Source organism: Hemitrygon akajei, chromosome 26 (assembly GCF_048418815.1).
Source record: "Hemitrygon akajei chromosome 26, sHemAka1.3, whole genome shotgun sequence".
Lineage (NCBI taxonomy): Eukaryota > Metazoa > Chordata > Chondrichthyes > Myliobatiformes > Dasyatidae > Hemitrygon > Hemitrygon akajei.
Genome location: NC_133149.1, coordinates 45,837,493 through 45,859,438, shown reverse-complemented (window position 1 = coordinate 45,859,438; position 21,946 = coordinate 45,837,493). Strand labels below are relative to the sequence as shown.

Sequence of the window (21,946 nt, the reverse complement as noted above, 5' to 3'; positions counted from 1 at the left end):
TCACACAATTTTTTTGACATCTGCAGTGAAATTTGTGTTTTTGAATCAAAATTTGGAAAATATAGAAAAAATGAAATATCTATTTGATAGTTTTTATACCTCATAATATTTTAGCCAGGCACCCCAATTTAAACCATAATAGTTGGGAGCAGATATGACATTAGTTGAGACCTGATGAGGGATAGTACTTGTTTCTGAGCCTTATGGTGTGAATACTGAGGCTCCTGTAGCTTCTTCCTGGTGACCACCCAGGATATGCTCTCTTCTTGCTGCTGCCATCAGGAAGAAGGTACAGGAGGAACAGGACTCACACCACCAGGTTCAGGAACAGTTATTACCCCTCAATCATCAGGCTCCTGAACCAAAGGGGATAACTTCACTCGCCCCATCATTGAAATATTCCCACAACCAGTGGACTCACTTCAAGGACTCTTCATCTCATGTTATTGATATTTATTGCTTACTTATTTATTATTATTTCTTCTTTTGTATTTGCACAGTTTGTTGTCTTCTGCCCTCTTGTTGAACACCCTAGTTGGGTGGTTTTTCATTGATCCTGTTACGGTTATTATGCTATAGATTTATTGAGTATGCCTGCTTGAAAATGAATCTGAGGGTTGTATATGGTGACACATATGTACTTTGATAATAAAATTTACTTTGAACTTTGAATATACTAGATCATATAACATATATTGTTATTTTACTGACTTGCTTAAATAATTATGCATTTTGATGTAGTGAACTATTAAAAACTTTTATAGCATTGTTATCTTTAGTACTTGTTTTTTTAAATTTGAAATAGCTTCTGAATTTTTTGACTACAGCTGTTCTGTGACAAAGGGTGCTAAAAATGTCTCTGTACATCCTTGTCCTACATCCTCCAATTTGGTCCTTTTCTTTCCTGTGTTGTACATGACTTTATTATTGAGTGAACAGCATATAACTTGCTCTAGATTTCTGCCTGTGCTGCTCTGCATGTGGCCGTAACGATGTAAAAACAGTAATCCAAAATAAGTCATCTGCTTTGGCTGTGGAGAATCTTATCATTATTTTCAATGTTGTGAATTTATTACATAAATCCTGTGACAGTTTTCATTTTGGCTCTGGAATGTCATTGTATTTTTGTAACATTAGAATAATTCTATATATATGATGCCAAGAAACAATTTTTCCTTTATTCTTGAATTTTTTTCTTTTTTATTTGACTGAGACATTGCCTCTGCCTTGTTTTTCTTTGGTGGGAGGAGCAACGAGGTTGTCTGAGTGACAGTTTGCACACGCTGGAGTCTAGGTGATTCTGTGTCTGGACTCCTTGAAATACTTTTCCTGAATTAAGAAAGTATGTATCTCTGTGATTCCCCCACCACTCCTGACCCTGAGGTGGAGCAGTCCGTTTTATGACAGTGCCAAGAAAGGATTTTATTTTGATTTTTTTTGGAGGTGGGATGAAAGCCAAGGAAACATTGTGGTACTTCTTGGAAGGGATTTTGGTGCACTGTTGACTTTGAATTATGCTGGCAAGGACCTGCCAAGAAAGGTCTGATTGGCACACTTAATGAGACAAGAACACTCGAAAGCAGGTAGGGTAGCGTATGCCAAAAAATTGGCCTGGTGTTATTTCAGAGTTTCTAAATCAATCTGTCATTTTTAATATACTGTATGTGAGTTAATTTTCTGAATATCCTAGAATTAGTATGTAAATTATTTAATTAAATTGTTTAAATTATTGATAGTACAGCAAGTTTTGAAATGATAACTGTTACTTAATGCTACTGCTATTCATAGTTTTTATGTTTTTGTTCTGCAGAATTGAATTATCCATAATTTGGTAAAATAACTGAAGTAGACTTCACTGTTCCTGAAAATTGTAGCCTAATATATTCTTAGTGCAGTTATTGTGAGGACATACTGTTACTCAGTGATCCTTGTAAGTAACAGAAATGTTATAAAGTCAGTTGTCTTTGGGCAAAATTATAGTCCAGTGATGTCTCAAACTATATTTTTGCTTTTAAATGGTCCGTTAGTTAGTAATTACAATCCTGGGTTGTTTTCTAACAAGTTCAAAGAGAAATAAATATGTGACCTGAAAGGGTTAGTTTCTTTCATTTTTAGGCAGTGTCTATCAGAGTGCTCTGTTACATTAAGAACTTTAGAAATAGGAGTAATGGACCATTTGGCCTTTTGAGCCCACTCTGCGATTTATGAAAATCATGGCTAATCTATCATTTTCCTGAACTCTCCCCATTTACATATTTCCTTTAATATCCATAAATCTATCAGTCTTTGTTTTGAGCTCTTTTGGGGTTGAGAATTCCTGGATTCACAATTCCCTGTGTGAATAAATGTCTTTTATCAGTCTCATCTGGTTTACACATTCTGAGAAGTTACCTCAAGTTAACCAACCCCTTTTGTGAGATCTTATCAAAAGCTGTATGAAAGTCTGAATACAATACATCCAGTGGTTCTCCCCTTTCCACTCAATTTATCGCAGCTACACAAAATGGCAGTAGATTATTTAAGCATGATTTTCTTTCATGATTCCAAGTTTTAACTGCTCAATCAAATTATTGTTTTCAACGTCATCTATTATTCAATTTTTCATTATAAAGTTTAGCATTTCCCCTAATGATATTAAGTTGGTATTTCCCTTTTTTTAAATCTACCTTTTGTAAATAGTGGGATCACATTTGCAGCCCTTTAATCCATGGAAATGGTTACAAAATCCAAAAAATCTTGGCTTTGATAACCAGATAACTGTCTATATAACAGTATCTTTCAAAGCTCATTAAGTCTATAGGATTTATGTTTTTAGTCTCACCAACTTCTCTGGTTTTATTTTTCATTAATACTTCTTTGAATTCCTTGTTTTTGTTAGTCTCCTGTTATTTGGTATTTTGTCAATTTTTTTGGACTCTATAAAGATGCACACAAAGTAGTTGCTTACTTGTCATTTCTTTATTACCATCATAATTTTTTCATCTCTGCTTGTAAACAAGCCATATTTCATGTTAGAACTTTAGTTTTCACATACTTTATCTTGTACTAGAATAATGTGAAATAAATACATAATGTATTTCTATTTCATTGACATTATTCTGGACCAAAACTGACGAAAGCAAGCTTTGCACTAATTTTGCAGATTTCAGTTGAGGCAGTAATAACAACAACCTACACTGTTCTCATAAATTTAAAAATCTCTGCTGTTTGTACTTAAGTCCTTAATTATGATCTATGCCATTGTTATAACCTCTTTTTTTTCATTTTGTCAGAAATGCATATCATTTGGAACCAGCTTTCTTACCTCTGTGTGTTTCCAGGGAAACAATTGCAGTTCCTGCATCATTACTGATCTGATTCTGACATCACTCTCTGCAGTTGTGCACATAGGTAGAGCATGTGCTTGTGATTTTTTTTTGTTAAGGGCGAACGAGAATGATAAATAGGCAGGAATGAGGATAAACAGTGCAACAGTATTGATAAATAGAGGAGTTACCCATTGCACAGGCAAAGACTGCAGCCCAATCTCAGTCTATCATGTGTGAGGATATTATGTAATTTAAAATAAGCTTAAATTCCTTATTTCTAATGTTTAAAATCCACTGAAATTTCTTCATAATTAGGCATCTGAACATCTCATGATATTTCTCATTTGTATAATTTTTATCTTTAAGCTTCTCAATTATGGATAATGTGAAAATGAAAACGTAAAACTATGTGTAACTAATTCTTTACAAAGAATGCAAGAAGTCTTAACGCTAGTAGAATAATGGTATTAAATTTGTGTGTACTGATCAGGCCTAGCTTGTTTACTATACTGTATGTCATACCTTCCACTGAGATGCTGCTACACATTCAAATTGTACAGTCTTGTGTCCAACTTCAGCTGGTTTACTTTCAGCACAGAAGCTGAGAAAACAAACTATCCATTTTACTGTGCCTACATGTTTCAAGTCTTAACTTGCTCACTGTTTCTGTGTAATCCAAGTTTGGTAATTTGAACTACAGTATGTTATGTTGTTCAACCTCTTCCTCCCACATCGATTCTGTTATTGTCATTGGCCCAGTAACATTTAGCTCCATCCCTTATGTTCTCTGCTACCAAATCCACACTTTTATCACCTGCATCTGGTCACCAGCCTCATGAAGTTATGATTCATTTTGACCATCACTACCTACATCCTCAGTTATGTGTCCATTACTCTGTTGTTAATGTACTGTTTTCCCAAAACCATGTCAATATGTTAACGTCTCTCTATAACTATACCCACCCTTCCCGGTGATATTATTATGTCTCCGCATTTAATCTTGTGCTTTTCCAAAACCAAATCACATCTTGTTTTCTGTTGTAGTTTTGCAGCCTTTTCTTCCTTTCAGACTGCTAATCTCTCTGGCCTACCAGTTCCACAAACCTTGCTTTTGGGCCATCTAAAATCTTTCCCTGTGATTGATCTTTTGATTGAGATTATGAGAAATAATGTGAACAATATAATTAATGCAGGATTTTGGTTGTCCTCCAAATGTGGAGTATGCATTCCACTGGGTCAGTAAAGATTGTTTAGATTTAACTAATTTTCTGACAACCTATTGCTGTTTTTACTAATTGGATTATCATGGTTTGTAAATCAGGGTGGAATTTATAATTATGAGATGCCATAATGTTACAATAAGTTTTTCAGTTGAAGTAAAAGCCTCCCTTTCTGGTAAAGATTATATTTTGCTCCCTGTATAAACAATGAAAATGTTTTGCACTGGGGACAAATAAGTACACAAGCTTGCAAAACTGCATAAACAGTCAGCAGTTTTTGGATTGTTCTCTTTTCACAAGGTGTCATATCATCTCACTTTTACTTAGTAATAATCTGATCATGCAAACCTTTTCTCAGCACTTTAGTTGGCTTTATGGACTGGATGACATTGATGCTATTGGAATGGATGATGAATGATATGGATACTTCAGATGCATCTGCACCTTTCTCCCACTCCCTTTTTTCATATAATGTGTGCACAGTTGCTATAGGACTTGAATTGTTGTGCAGTTTATGAGCTTACTTGAATAATTAGTGTTAGAATGTATTAATCTTAGAGCCATGTAAATATTCTCAGCGCCTCTCTAGTAGCTTGATATGTGACAATGAAGAGTTGTTAAAATCATTAAGTATTTTGGGTTGCTTGTAAGTAACTTTTGTGCACTACATATTACTAGATGCTATTAGATCATTGAATTTGAATGCAGCATTTAATGTTATTTTTCAGGTTATCACATTAAAAAATCGTTTCTATAAGAGAGAAATTTGAACACAGGTGTACACAAGTCATTGTAAGAGTCTTAAGTTTATATTATTTAGGTGGCAGTCCTCAACTAGTGTAACACACCACAAAGAACTAAAATAGACCAGATAATGTATAAGAAATGATATGTAATTAATGAAAAACATATTTTTCATGTTTATGGTTGTGTATTGTAGCTTTTTGAGCTATGTCTGTGGTCAGAGGTGTATAGTCAAAATAAAAGTAGCTAATTCAAAATTATTCAATTGGATTTTGATGTCAAAACCCTATCTCTTTCTTTCCATGAGGAAGCAATGCGTAATCTGTCATCAGATCCTTCTGATAATGTTAACTCTGTTTTCAATTTAAGCTATAAACAGTTTTACATCACAGTAGAGGAAAGAAAATCATTGTAAATTTATCATCAGCAAATATAGTATGAGATACTGATTTTATAGTCAATGAGTACTTGGTAGTTTTCATACTAAAACTGAAATTGTTTTACACTGATGATCTTGGGAATGTAACTTGGATTTGAAAACCTAATCAATTCGTAACTAATGTGAGGATCTTCCAGGTACTATGACAATTCACTTAGTTTTAGTGTTGGATCTGTTATAACTCTGGAATTGGGCTGCTGTGTTGGAGTGAAGTCTACCCTCTTAACACTGTTGTTGTGGTTGGAATGCCTCCTCAAACTTCTTTTGCCTTTTTTTCTCAACATTGCTGGATCAGTATTCTGAAATTTCCCATCTGAATTAGAGATGACTGTAAATACTATTTCCATGCCCAATAAACAAATGTATTAATGTATTTTGCTATTTTTTTGCTTACTTCAGAATTGGACTTTTATTTTGTACTGTCCCTAAACCTGAGTCTAGTACTGGTTCAGATTTCTAATTCTCCATGCTAGAATTTTTTTGAAAATTCTAATTCCAGGAAAGTTAAAATGCAGGTTAGTGTGATTTCTAAGAAAGTAAAAGATGGACCTGTTCAAAATCTAGCGGCCCCTGCTGAGAACTGGTGTCTTCAACAGTTCCAATGATGTTTGCCTCATTATACTCATCTGTAGCCATTTATGATGTAAAAGTGACCTTGTTTGCTGTTCCCAGGGAAGTGTTGAGGTTTTGAAACTTTCATCAGAGCAGAAAACTATGAAGGTTCAAACAATGAAACACAAGGATAGAATGAGACTGCTCTGTCCTATGTAACAATTTCAGCTGAATGCTCAGGAAGTCAGAATTAATCCAACCACTTTTCATCATCTTGTCCTGTAGAATGTGCTTTAAATGTTCATTCACCATTTCCCTCAAAGATATGTTCCACTTGAATAGAGCTGATTTCTTAATGTTTTTGCTGCTTTGGTGAAAGTCATCTTTTGAATATGGTGGCACCATATCAGTGGTGGACTTAGACTTTCTTTGCTTTAATGAATTTAAAATTTTGATCTATCCATTTCAGATCTCTGTTTTAGATAATAAACCCTTGTAACTATCATTCCCTACCTCTCTTAATCTGGTTAATTCATTCTGTTTCTTACAACTATGATGTCTTTTTTATAATAGACACCTTAGAGCTACACAGTATTTTTCTTATTATTATCTCGGGTATTGATATGCATTGTCAACATAACAGAAAATAATTACTATACATCTTACTGATGTTTCTCAGTTACTGAAATATATGGACCCTGCTGAGGAAGAATTTTATCCTCTTTTATATATTAGATATGCAAAATTTCAGAAGATGACTTCGTTGGAACTGAACTTGAAAAGTAGAATTCAGTCATTAGTTGCATCATTATTATAGAGTTGAAAATCTATCCATCTATCCCAAGTTTTTTTCCAAGAGCATGTTTTACTTATTAGCTGTGTTATGTAGATTTCTGCTCGTATAAATTTTAAAAGAACTATGCTTTTGAAAAAGAATCTAGTGCTTTTCTGGCATATATGACCTATAAACTCTTCTCGTGTTTCCAGCCGGATACAGGTATCAATTATAACTGACATTTTGATGCCAAACTCTGTCATCTTCATCAGGGATCATCCTCGTTGGATCAGGAATCATGTGTTTGTCATTGAAACATTGGTTATAATTGATACCTGTACTTGGCTGGAAGCACAAAAAGAGTTTATCCAACTCTGCTTTTGTTCATTCTTTTCTAATGTGATACTCTGGCTGTCCAGTAACCCGCCTTAACAACTACCATCCAGTGGCACTGACTTCAACAATAGTGAAGTGCTTTGAGCAGGTGGTTATAGATCACTTTAAACCCCATCTTCCTGCCACATTGGACCCTTCCCAGTTCGTTTATCACTCAAATCGGCCCACTGATGATGCCATAGCCCCTACACTTCACCCTGTCCCACTTGGAAAATAGTGCCTCATATGCCAGAATGCTGTTATGGATTTCAGCTCGGAATTTAATAGGATCATCCATCGGAAGCTGGTGGGTAAATTGTCCTTGTTGGGTCTCAACATTTCTCTCTGTAACTGGATCTTGGATTCTTGACAGAAAGACCACTGTCTGTCTGTGTTGACAGAAACCTCTCTAGCTCCATCACGCTGAGCACCAGTGCTCCCCAGGACTGTGCGCTCAGCCCATGCCGCTAACGTATGACTGCATTGCTAGATCCAGTTCAAACTGAATCATCAAGTTTGCTGATGACACAACAGTGGTTGGCCTCATGAATAACTTTGACATGAGAGTGTACAGAGAGAAGGTAGAGCAGCTGGTAGATTGGTGTGTGCACAGCAACTTGAGTTTCAACGTGGACAAGACCAAAGTGGTGAAGGTGCTGGCTGACCTTTACTCACTGCATGTACACGGTTCCTACGTGGAGAGAGTTAGGATTACCAAGTTTCTGGGACGGCAGTAATGGACGATCTCACCCGGTCCCTCATCACAGCTTCTTTGGTCAAGAAAGCACAGTAGCGTTTCCACTTTCTGAGGAGGTTGAGGTGAGTGAAGCTCCACTCCCTCATTTTTTTTTTCCAAGTATAAGCTAATGTTTTTATTGACTTATGGCAGACTGTTTGAATAATATATTTCATCCCCGTGGACTTCAGTTGTTTACCATAATCTGTGAAATCCAGTCATTGAAGGCAGATACACGGGTGAAGATGGGGGGCCGTTTCTTGAGGGTGCAACCGTACAATGAAGTGCATGGAAATGCCATGCACTTACCATCTTTTATCAGCACCCTGGCAGTTCAGGGGTCCACCCGAATCACCTTTGCACATGGAAACAATACCATCTCCGCCAGCACACACCAATGTATTGGGTATGTTGCCCCACCAATCTGGTTTGGAGCATGTTGCACGGTCAACGACCGGCAAAAGAACTTGCTGGAGTTTTTCAGCACGGGGACCACCGGTGTAGAGCATACCCCATCCTGTGGCATAGCACGGATAATTATTGGGAAGAAGAGTGCCAGCTTTCGGAATACAGACCACATCAATCTCCTTACTTAGGGTCATAGGGCTGGTAAACTTGAGGAGTGCAATGTTATTCCCATAGGAAATGGATGTTTCATCCCAGTTTTTGTGGATAAAGATGTTCCTTGGGGCAATTTCAATTGCAACAGATTCTGTTTCTGAAGCCTGGAGATTGTGTTTGCCAAGCACTACCCGATATGTCCAATTCTCATGGATGCAGTGGGCAGCAGTCATTACCCAGTTGTCAGCAATGAAGGATCCTCCACAATTGTGGTGCCATTCGCTGTTATTCAGATATTGGAGAGAGATCTGCCAACGCCAACTGTGAGGTACAGCTTCCACACCGCTTACGTTCAGCAATTGAGCTGGCCGACACGCTGGAGGTCCCTCTGCACAACTCCAACGCTCTCCAGGCACACGATCTCCTGCCGGCCTCATGGACACCGCAGACCCTGCAACCCGCCGGCGAATCGACCACAGCTGCTGCCACTTGCGAGTCGGCGAAGTGTTACTTCTGCGGACTCGAGAAGCACCCCCGAAAACGCTGCCCGGCCCGAGAAGCTACCTGCTCCAGCTGCGGAAAGAAGGGCCACTTCGCCAAGGCCTGTAAGTCCAAGCCGCGAGCAGGGTCGAGCAGCACAGTGTGCGAGGCATGGGGGTCGCCATCTTGGTCGGCGTCACCTCCCCACTCCCTCATTCTAATCAATTTTTACAGGAGCACCGTCGAGAGTGTCCTGACCAGCTGCATCACGGTCTGGTACGGGAATTGCAAAGTATCTGACCGCAAGTCCCTGCAAAGGATTGCGGTGACTGTTGAGAGGATCGGAGGATCATTGGGCAGTCTCTCTTCCACCCATTAGAGATATTTATCAGGAGTGCTGTGTAAGCAGGGCCCTAAGCATTGGCAATGATTTCTCCCATCCGTCCCACAGTCTCTTTGACCCCAGGCAGGCAGGAGGTACCATAGCATTAGGACAAGAATTGTTAGGATGGAAACAGCTTCTTCCCCCGGGCCATCAGACTGCAGAACCTCCTGCCACCACCCAGGTCTCATCACGTATGAAGCGACAGTAGTGTTATACTGTTTACTTTTTAACTTGTATCGTGTATGCAACTTATTATTAATTTATTGTGGTAATATTACTTTATGTGTTATGTTTGTGAATTATACATATTGTTATGCACCTTGATCCAGAAGATCGTTGTTTCATTCAGCGGTATACAGGTTACGAATGAATGATAATAAACTAAATTTGAGCTAATTTGACAGTACACATGAGAAGAAACAAGTCCATTCCAGTTATCACATGTCTATTTCTATGTACTTCCAGTAGGAGTCACTGGACACCTTGACTGCATTTTGTCATCTCTTTAGCCCAGATACATAGCAGACATTTAATTTCCAATATTACTCCCACTGAGGAAAGGTTAGCTTTTCCTCGTCTATGGACAGGATTTTGTGTCCACCATTTCAGTGTTTGTTAATCACATGGGTCAGCACCTACCAAAATTGTCCTTTTTCCCTCATTAAGTTTGCACAATTTCACTGCTGTTCCATTTTCCCTCAATGGCTTTAAAACCTGTTAGGAGATATTAAATTCCTCCTCTACTAGTACTTTTGGAATTGCAAACCAAAGTTTTTGATTTTTATCTGTATAACTTGTTCAATTCATCTGTGTTCTGGCATGTTCTCTTGTTTATGCGGGTTGAAATGGCAGCTTAAGACTTCCAAAATATTGGATGAAAGTGCTAAGAATATGTAGAGGCCTGAGTAACTCTAATGCTTTTAAAAAATATTTCACTAAATCAAGTTTTCATTTTTTAATTTTAGAATAAGTTTAGGAGATTAAAATTTGTGGTGTGAGTAGCCTGAAAAGTATTGAAATGGTAGTTGAAGCTAAGTGCAAAATATTTTCAGAAACAATTGTAAAAGGGTATGAAAAAGTAATTTAAGAATTTGTTGACATTAAATCGATTTTCAGAGTAAAAATATAACTGATGCTAAATAGGGGGCATATTCTTAAATGAAATATTGAGTATTTTCATATTAATTTGTATGCTGTAAATAGTGGCTAATGAGTTTAGTTAACCTTTTAAATAAATATAGAAAACATCTTGAATCTCATTGAGGATTTGGGTTATTGTAGCTGAGTAGAGACCTTTAGAAATTTGGCTATTTTTGTAGCTGAATAGGCACCTTCAATTCCTTCTGTAACAAAGAAACAGGAAAAGTATCTCTCAAATAGTGCACACATGAATTGGCCTGCTTCCTTTAAGTTAGGACCTTCTTTCCTGTGTATGGCCCATATTGTTTCTTTGCAGCATATGCACAGTCACTTATGGCAGTGCTCTGCATAATATTGATATAACTGTGTGAATAACATTCTTTGTGCATAAGATCCAAAGTTTAAGGTTTCTGGAAATGTTCTGCACAGTTTAGTTTCTAGACCTGAAGGTTTTGTATTTCACAAGCATGATGTACAGAAAGAAAACTTGTACGTAGACTTGGGTGGTTTGATAATATTTGAGAACCTGACAGTGAAAGGGATTGAAGACTTGCTGATAGTTGGAAAGAGCAGCTATCAACAAGTATTCCAGTATTAAAGACAGTGTGAGGATTGTAGGATTACACTTGATAACTTTAATATCATAAGTAATGATTTTAGGAAGCATGATAATTGTTGGCTACTCATCCTGGAGAGATGTGCATGATGAAGTTGAATGTGAGAGGGTACAAGCTGAAGAATGGTCCTCATTGGTACAAATGTATGAGAGGACTTGCAGGGAATTATGGAGAGTAAGAGGATGTGGATGAAACATTTTTTGCAGGTAGCACTGAGCTGAGATAAAGCAATCTTTAAACTCTGCGTTTGGTGTAGGAAGGCAGAATAGGGGTGAAGATGGAAGAAAGTAATCAGATGTTGGTTTTAATAGGTTCCTGAATAAAGCAGTGTATCAATTCCTAAACAACAAGTGTTTTTGAATTATGTATTCTAGTCCTTAAAGCAATAAATATAATTAAACTATTGTGACTGTGGTTTACTTCAGATGTGATGGTAGCACTTCAATTCAGGTACTAAGATTGTAACACCTGATTCTACAGTTATGTCTTTTCCTACATAATTAATTGACAGTATTATATATTAATGTGCACTATTTGAAGCTAATTTATGACAGCAGTCTTGGAGAAGGAAGCAATTAATTACACAGTACACCTCACTCACTAATGATATTGGTATTTGGGGACTGTCCTGAGGGAGAGCTGTAGAGTTAGAGGTGTCATTTTGGAATGAGAAGTTAATGAGGTTACTTCTTTGCTCCTATGTGAAGAGGAGGTTTTCGTGAGGCACTTAACTAACCTTTAACTAGCCTTTAACTAGCCCTATCTCCCTTAACTAATACAATCAAGATTTGAAATATTACACACTATTTGAGAGTGTTTTCTTTTTTCCTTGACAACTGTTGTGAGTTTTAAATTTTGCATCCACACCATCGATCTTGCACATGCATAATGTTGATCAGAAGTGCTGGTCACTGTAGTTGCTAAGACGTCATCAACTGTAGATTAAAAGTAACTCACTTTTTGCCACTTGTTGATGGTGTGACATAAGTTGCTATGTGAGTAGAGAAAATAGACACAGAATTTCATACACAATGACAATTTATTGTTATGAGCAACTTCATACATTTTGTGTATGTGAATTTAATGGTAGTAAAATATAAAATTTGGCAGTATGATAAGGAAGGTTCCACTGAAACTAGCAATTCTGCAAAAGTCACGATGAAATTGATTGTAGTGAAAAGTTGAGTCTCCTCTGAAATATATGCTCTTGGGGAAGACATAAAGAAGTTACAAGGATGTTGCCAGGACTGGAAAAATATAATTAGTGAAAAATTGATTAAGCTATAGTTATTTTCTTTGTGACAGAACTTGCCTTACATGATATTAGAATAAAAAATTATTAAGCAGGATGAGAAATGTGAAAATGCTTAATATGGAAATGTGAAAATACAGTTGAGGTGAGAGAGAAACTAAAATCACACTAAGAATATACTGTATATATGGGATTTGGAGCTCTGATCCTTTGTGTTTACACAGTATTCGGATGTGTGCATTGTCCTTGATATTCATTGACTTACTAACTGCAGATTCACATACCCTTGAGGCCTGCTCATGACTCCATATCAAATTTATTTTGGAGACACCAAACAAAAAAACAGTAATGTATTTGAGATTGCTCCAGAATGTGGTTTGGTGTAAGACCAGCACTGGGGTTTGTGTGTTGGCTGGCTGAAATACTTCAAAGTTCAAAGTACAGTTGGCCCTCCTTATCCGCGAATTCCGCATGCGTGAATTCAACCAACTGCGAATCGTGAAAACCCGGAAGTGCTCTTCCGGCACTTGTTGTTCGAGCATGTACAGACTTTTTTTCTTGTCATTGTTCCCTAAACAATATGCAGTATAACCACCATTTTACATAGCATTTACATTGTATTAGGTATTATAAGTAATGTAGAGATGATTTAAAGTATACGGGAGGATGTGCGTGGGTTATCGTGGATCGAGATCGAAAAAAATCGAAAGTTCTCTTACTAAGTAAGTTGGAACAGGTACATCTGGTATTATTTAGAATCAGTCAAACGTTTGTCTTAGTATATAGTATGTATTTTACCTTTCTATGCGTATAAAACACTTAAGAACGTATGTTTAAGCGCTGGGCTCAGGAACGGAAGTTCTTGGGACTCGGGACAGACCGCTCCCGAGTGCGCTCTCCACCGTGCTGGGTTGATGTGGAGGATCAAAAATCCAAAACCCAATAATTAAACCACTGTGTTGCTTAGTAATAATTGTAGCTTTCATCGGGGCAGGGCCTTTCTCACTTTATCCTTTAAAATTGTTCGGATCGTTGACTGACGTAGCCTAACGCTTTTCCAATGACCAATGGCGTTTCACAACTTTCCGATTGCTTTATTATTTCCACTTTATTTTCAATCGTGATTATTTTAGCGAACAAAAACACTGCGGATTCAGATCTCAACCGCCGGGTCCTAATGTCCACCGCACTGAGACAGGTTAAATAAGGTCTGGGGTTCCGCTGGGTCCTAAGGTCCACTGCATTGAGACTGGTTGAATAAGGGACTTGAGCATCTGCGAATTTTGGTATCCGCAAGGGGTCCCGGAACTAATCCCCCGCGGATAAGGAGGGCCGACTGTATGTACATATACTATGTGCAACCTTGAGATTTGTCTCCTCACAGGCAGTCACAAAACAAAGAAACCCAATAGAACCAATTTAAATAAAAGAAGACCCAATATACAAGGAAAAAGAACAAATTATGCAAACAGTAAAATTAAGCAAATAACTTTCAGAACTAAAGTTCACAAAAGTGAGTTCATAGCCACGAAGCTAGTCACAGAAAACTGGGGAGCACAGCAGCACCTGAACCAGGGGAGACCAACAGCAGCACCAGAACCAGGGGAGACTAACGACACCAGAAGTAGGACCGAACAACAGCACCAGAACTACAGAAGGCCATGATGAGCACAGGAACCAGGGAGACCAACAGCAGCACCACAAACATGCAAGACCAACAGCACCAGAACCTGGGAAGGCCAAGAGCAGCACCACAACCAGGGGAGACCAATATCACCAGAACCTGGGAGACCAACAGCAGCACCGAAGCAGGGAAGACTGACGGCACTGGAAACATAGGGGAGGAACAGCAGCGGAACCAGTGGAGACCAACAGCAGCTGATTCAGGGGAGACCAACAGCATCTGAACCAAGGGAGATCAACAGAACCTGAACCAGTGGTGACCAACAGCATCTGAACCAGGGGAGATCAACAGAACCTGAACCAGTGGTGACCAACAGCATCTGAACCAGGGGAGACCAACAGTTAACAGAACCAGGAGATTTTTGTTTTGCACAGGAGGTCAATGTCCTTATTTCTTGAAAAAAAGAGTATTCGGTGTAGTTGAAGTATAGTAACTCCATGCGTCATGAAATGCTAGCTAAAAGTAATTATTTACTTTTCACACAAATTTTCATGAGATGAATTTTACTGTGTCTGAAATTGTTGGATAGTGATGTGTAAATTCTGTAAGTGTAAATATCCTTTCCTTGAATAGCCATAACATGGGGTTGCTTGTCAACTACGTGTGGTGGCTAATATTTGTGACCGTGCATAAGAATCATGAAAAGATATTTATAAGTTTTAAAATGGCAAAAGCTTTACATAGTTTGGAAAACTGTTGTGCATTGCCATTATGATATTACAGTAGTATAGCGGTTAGCGCAAATGCTTTATAGTGCCAACATTCACTTATCAGGGTTTGATTCCTGCTGCTGTCTGTAAAGAGTTTGTATGTTCTCCCTGTGACTGTGTGAGTAAATTGTTCTGTTTCTATTGGCAGACTATCTCTGCTTCTTACCTGCCTACAAAATTACTTGTGGAGCTTAGTGGTATCTTAATTAAACTATGAAAAATGCTAGTCATAATTGGAGAGGATAAATTTGCAAATAAATCTGGGGGGAAAATGAGATAGAGAAAATATTAGTTAATGAAGAAGAGGGAAAATAGACATTAAATTTTACGTTGTTAAGAAATACAACAACAAAGAATCAAAGAATAGTTATTATAGTTGATATTGGAGAAGTTAATTGGTGTCTATCAGTAAGCCTGGATTAGAAGTCTTTTATGCGAGTGTCCTCAAATAGCTCTGAAATAGTCTCCTTGTGCAAGAACAGCCAACAACCATTTCATAATATTATTAAATGGATTTTTATGACTTGTATGGCAGTCAGATTATGTTTTCAAAAGCAGTTTTTGCGTTGCTGCCTTTAAAACTGTGAAGTTGTTGTCACAATAATATATGCTAATAGATCATAACTAATAGATAATAAGTAATTTTTCTTTAATGTTATATCTGTAATTTTGAGTCTTTTTTTCCCTAGTTTTATATTACAGCTTTTGTTTTTAAATACTTTATTGTCAGCATCTGCTTTCCAAGATGCATGTGCCACATACCCACTGCTCTGTGGGTAACACTTCAAAATTAAATTGCAATTATATTTATGAATTTTGTATTTATCACTAGGTGAGATGGTCTGTTTGTAGTACCATTATCCATTGTTCTCCAAGGTGAAAAGCAAGATCACAACTTCCTCAACTCTTTTTTTTCTCCATTGAAAATGTAATTTGTATTGGGATGACGATTATCCTCTATTCTTGCAATTGCCTGAAACCCTTCCTAAGCATTGGCCAAACATTTGCACAGTATTCCATTGTGGCCTCACTAATGATCTACACAAGGTTAAAATAACACAGTAACTAAGTAAACTGGATATTAAAGTAATGACAATGGCAGCTGGTGGATGTTATTTCGCAATTCAAACTTCAGAAATATAAACGGTGAGTAACAATTGCTATAGTGCATGTTTGCACTATTGAAACTTGTAGTCAAATGGCTAAAATCTTGATGACTTTAAAAATAGATAATCAGTCGTGACTATTCTAAAACATCAAGTGTATTTTCCACATTGTATGCTTGCATGGACAGATGCATGAAATAAAGAAAGAAATAGTTAATTTACTCTAGACCTAATGATTAAAGTCCTATTAAGGTTAGCCCTGATTTGGGGTTGCAGTATTGTTTGAAGTAGTATGGTCACAGCTTCTGACTTTCACTATCTTAAAAATATGGTAACACAATATTTGTTACTGGCTTTAATGCAAACACAAATGTTTTAAAATTCATGTTCTACAGCAATTTTTACATGAAATTATTGTATTAACATTTCACAGCAGCCTTAAAATGTATACATTCAATAACCTCCATTATATTGCTGATACTGTAAATCTCATTTGTTCTTTTAGCTTAACAGATTTTTGATGTACAGGTAGTCCCTGAGTTACGAACATCTGACTTATGAACATCTCGTACTTACGAACCGAGGAAGGAGAATGCCGTCCGCCATTTTAAGTCGGATTGTGAAGTCGTCCGCCATTTTAAGTCGTTGCCATTGACACTGTGTTGAGTGTGTAACTTTGTATTTGGCTTAAATTTTTCTTAGCAAAGTTCACCCTGGACCCTCCCACCCACCCCCCCCCCCCCCCCCCCCCCCCACTTTTCCGTTCGGCTGGTGGCACAGTGAGATCAGCGCTGGGCTCGAGAACGGAGATTCCCGAGTTCGATCCAATGACAGACTGCTCCCAAGTGCGCTCTCCATCTGTGCTGGGTTGATGTTGAGCTCACAACTCAACCTCGTTTTAAAAAAAACAACACTGCCACCTCCAGTTTAAATTCCCACGCGGTGTATTGAGGAGGATCAAATACCCAAACCCAGCACAGCCCCCACTTGTCCCATTTAACCTGTCTCAGTGCAGTGGACTTTAGGACCTGGGGAATTCAGTGCAGTGGTCCTTAGGACCTAGCGGAGCTCGGGACCCGCTGCCTGCGGTGTTTCTGTTCCATTGACAGGAAGCGATCACAATTGAAAATAAAGTGGAAGTAATAAAGCGTTTGGAAAGAGGTGAAACGTCATCGGTCATTGGAAAAGCGTTGGGCTACAGTCGGTCAATGATCGGAACAATCAAAGGATAAAGTGAGAATAATGGAACATGTGAAAGGCCCTGCCCCGATGAAAGTTACAATTATTGCTAAGCAATGCAGTGGTTTAATTATTGGAATACATACATTTCTTAAGTGTTTTATATGCATAGATAGGTAAAATATATACTATATACTAAGACAAACGTTTGACTAACTGACGCTAAATAATACCGGTTGTACTTGTTCCGACTTACGTGCAAATCCGACTTAAAGACGGACTCAGGAACGGAACTCGTTCATAACCCGGGGACTGCCTGTATTGCTAAATCAACAATAGAAACGAGAGGGGATAAAACTATTGGTTTCTAATTTAACCATATGACCATATAACAATTACAGCACGGAAACAGGCCATCTCGGCCCTTCTAGTCCGTGCCGAACGCTTACTCTCACCTAGTCCCACCGACCTGCACTCAGCCCATAACCCTCCATTCCTTTCCTGTCCATATACCTATCCAATTTTACTTTAAATGACAATATTGAACCTGCCTCTACCACTTCTACTGGAAGCTTGTTCCACACAGCTACCACTCTCTGAGTAAAGAAATTCTCCTTTGTGTTACCCCTATACTTTTGCCCCCTAACTCTCAACTCATGTCCTCTTGTTTGAATCTCCCCTACTCTCAATGGTGCATGGCCTAGTGGGCAAGGCATCAGACTAGTAACCTGAAGGTCACTGGTTCGAGCCTCAGCTGAGGCAGCGTGTTTGTGTCCTTGAGCAAGGCACTTAACAACACATTGCTCTGCGACATCACTGGTGCCAAGCTGCATGGGTCCTAGTGCCCTTCCCTTGGACAACATCGGTGGCGTGGAGAGGGGAAGGCCTGCAGCTTGGGCAACTGCCGGTCTCCCATACAACCCTGCCCAGGCCTGCACCCTGGAAACTCCAGGCGCAGATCCATGGTCTCTCGAGACTGACGGATGCCACACACACTCTCAATGGAAAAGGCCTGTCCATGTCAACTCTATCTATCCCCCTCATAATTTTAAATACCTCTGTCAAGTTCCCCCTCAACCTTCTATGCTCCAAAGAATAAAGACCTAACTTGTTCAACCTTTCTCTGTAACTTAGGTGCTGAAACCCAGGTAACATTCTAGTAAATCTCCTCTGTACTCTCTCTATTTTGTTGACATCTTTCCTATAATTTGGTGACCAGAACTGTACACAATACTCCAAATTTGGCCTCACCAATTTATCTATACTCGTCTGCAAATACAAGAACAAAAAAATGTTATTAGTATGGTATCCACAATAACTTTGTGATATTTGATTCACATTAGTTGGAAGAATATAAATTCCAATGCACTTGTTTATCTTGAAGTTATTTTTTAACGTTTTCCCATTGTCTTGATTGTATGTTCTTAGGTATAGAGGTTTATAATTTCTCAAGGGGTATGGATGTGGTGGACGGTTATCGTCTTCTCCCCAGGATCTACAGGGCACTGATGTAAGATGAGATGGGAGAGGTTTGAAAAAGACGACACAGAGGGTAGTGAGTATATGGAATGAGCTGTTAGAGGAAGTGGTCGAGCCAGGTACAATTGCAACAGTTAGAAGACGATTGGGTCAGTGCTTGGAGGGTTATGACGCGGGGGGGGTGGGGGGGCGGGATGATGTGACCAGCATGGGGTACTTGGGCTGAAGGAGCTGTTTCCATGCTACCCAATTTCCCTCAGGATCAATAAAATATGTCTGTCTGTCTATATTACTCAGTTTCTGACCTTTTCTCAAAGCTACTTTAACTAAGAGCGGTAGAATTACTTCCTGTAGAACCGGATATCCCAACACACTAGATTGCTGTTATACTAAAATAAGGAATGCCTACTGTTCCATGCCTTGACTACATTGGCTAAAGAGCAAAGCTCCAGAGATGAGGACAGCAAAGATGTGGTCACGGGAGGCAGAGGAGCGGCTACGGGATTGCTTCGAGTCAGTGGACTAGGCCGTGTTCAAAGACTCATCTGTGGATCTGAATGAATCCACCGACTTTATTAAAACAGTCGTAGACGAGTGTGTGCCCACAAAATCATTGGGGAGAGTCCTCACCAACCAGAAGCCCTGGCTGAACCATGAGATCTGCAGTCTGCTGATGGCCAGATCAGAGGCATCCAAGACTGGTGACCACAAAAATTACAAAAGGTACAGGTACGATCTCTGGAAAGGCATCTCACTGGCGAACTGGCAATTCTGGACCAAACTTGAATCAATGAAGGATACTCAACAGTTGTGGCAGGGCTTGAATACTATCACCTTCTATAAACACTTTGCTTCCAGATGAGCTCAATAACTTCTGTGTTCGTTTTGACCATCAAAATGTGGAGGGACCTTCACAAGCTCCCACAGCCCCCAATGATCTTGTGATTTCAGTTTCTGAGGCCAATGTGTGAGCAGCCTTCAGGAGGGTGAACCCACGAAAAGCATTCGGCTCAGATGGGGTACTAAAGACCTGTGCTGATCAACTGGCTGGAGTGTTCACTGACATCTTTAATATATCACTTTGGCAGTCTGAGGGATCCACGCATTAGCAGCCAGTTCAAGTGGGCTTCAATTTTATTGGCGCCTAAGAAAAACGTGGTGATCTGCCTCAATGACTATCATCCAGTAGCACTTACATCCACAGTGATGAAGGTTGGTGATGAAACATATCAACTCCTGCCTGAGAAGCAACTTGAATCTGCTTCAATTTGCCTACCGGAGCAGCAGGTCCTCACAGATGCCATCTCATTGGCTCTTCACTCAACTCTGGAATGTCTGGACAGCAAAGATGCATACACAAGGATGTTCTTTATAGACTACAGCTCAGCATTCAATACTATCATCCCCTCAAAACTAATCAATAATCTCCAAAACCCTGGCCTCAATACCTCCTTGTGCAATTGGATCCTCGATTTCCTCACTAGGGGACCCCAGTCAGTTCAGATTGGCAACACCATCTCCTCCACAATCTCCATTTAGCACAGGTGCACTACAAGGCTCTGTGCACTGCTCTACTCGCTTTACCCTTCTGACTGTGTGACTAAGCACTGCTCCAATGCCATATTCAAGTTTGCTGACAACACCAGTGTCATGGGCTGAATCAGCATATCAGAGGGAGATTGAAAATCTGGCTGAATGGTGCCCTAACAGCAACATCTTACTCAATGTCAGCAAAACTAAAGAGCTCATTATTGACTTCAGGAGAAGGAAACCAGAGGTCCTTGAGCCAGTCCCCAATCAGAGGTGTAGAGGGTTAGCAACTTTAAATTGCTAAGTATTATTATTTTGGAGGATCTGTCCTGGGCCCAGCTCATAAGTGCAATTACGAAGAAAGCACGGCAGTGCCTCTACTTCCTTGGGAGTTTGCAAAGGTTCTGCATGACATCTAAAACTTTGACAAGCTTCTATAGATGTGTAGTGAAGAGCATATTGACTGGCTGTGTCACAGCCTGGAATGGAAACACCAATGCCCTTGAACAGGAAATCCTACTAAAAGTGGATACAGCCCAGTCCATTACAGGTAAAGCCCTTACAACTATTGAGCACATCTACATGAAATGCTGTTGCAGGAAAGCGGCATCCATCATTAGGGACCCCCACCACCCAGGACATTCTCTTTTCTTGCTGCAGCAATCAGGAAGAAGGTACAGAAGCCTCAGGATTCACACCACCAGGTTCAGGAACAGTTACTACCCCTCAACCATTAGGTTCTTGAACCAAAAGGGATAACCTCACTTGCCCCATGATTGAAATGTTCCCACAATCAATGGACTCTTCATCTCAAGTTCTTGATATTTATTGCTTATTTATATTATTATTATTATTTCTTCTTTTTGTATTTGCAGTTTGTTGTCTTTAGTACACTAGTTGAGCATCCAAGTTGGTGCAGACTTTCATTGATACTGTTATGGTTATTATTCTATGGGTTTATTGAGCTTGCCCGCAAGAAAATTAATCTCAGGGTTCTATATGGTGACATGTATGTACTTTGATAATAAATTTGATCTTTAAACAATACTGTAAATAAAAATAGTAAGTATCATAAACTTAGCAGTGGAGAGAAAAACATGATTAATATTTTGGGTTGAACACTTTGTGAACTTCTGATTGCTTTATTTGGCTCTGATTGCCACTGCTGAGTGACAAGACATTGAAAATGTCATATACCTGTCCAAAGAAAAACTAGGACTTGAAGTGCATGATGTTCCAAAACATGATAGTGAGAAACATTAATCACAAGTTCACACCTTGTCCTCAGAAAGATACTCTGTTGGACCTCTGAGATTGTCTTCCAAAAAAAAGGAGTTAAATCTAAATACAGAATGATCAATTTGTTTTTTTAAATTTGATAGATATTGCTAGGGTCCTCCTTGACTACCATTTCCCAATGGATGGAAAGCTGATCCATGAATTGCAGTGTGCATTTTGATATCTTCATTGTCTGACAGCTCTAGGGAAAATGCAGTAAGCTGCACTGTATCTTGCCTATTATGATCTTATTAAGCCTTTGACTCTATATCATTTGTGAATAGCAACTCCTCAAATTAATCAAATTCATCTTCATTTTACACTTGCTTCATGATATCATGATGGCATAATCAATGTGAGATGCACGAGAGAGCCAGTCTCAGCACTGACGGTTTC

General features: G+C 38.9%; 1 protein-coding gene and 1 pseudogene across 4 annotated transcripts in view; one reads left to right on the top strand and one right to left on the bottom strand.

Annotated features, from left to right (window-relative positions):
* The window catches only part of sik3 (SIK family kinase 3), a 344,954-nt gene that overhangs the window by 1,735 nt on the left and 321,273 nt on the right, over positions 1-21,946 (top strand). The window lies entirely within an intron of this gene.
* LOC140716695 (chymotrypsin-like elastase family member 2B pseudogene) lies at positions 8,277-9,054 on the bottom strand (annotated as a pseudogene).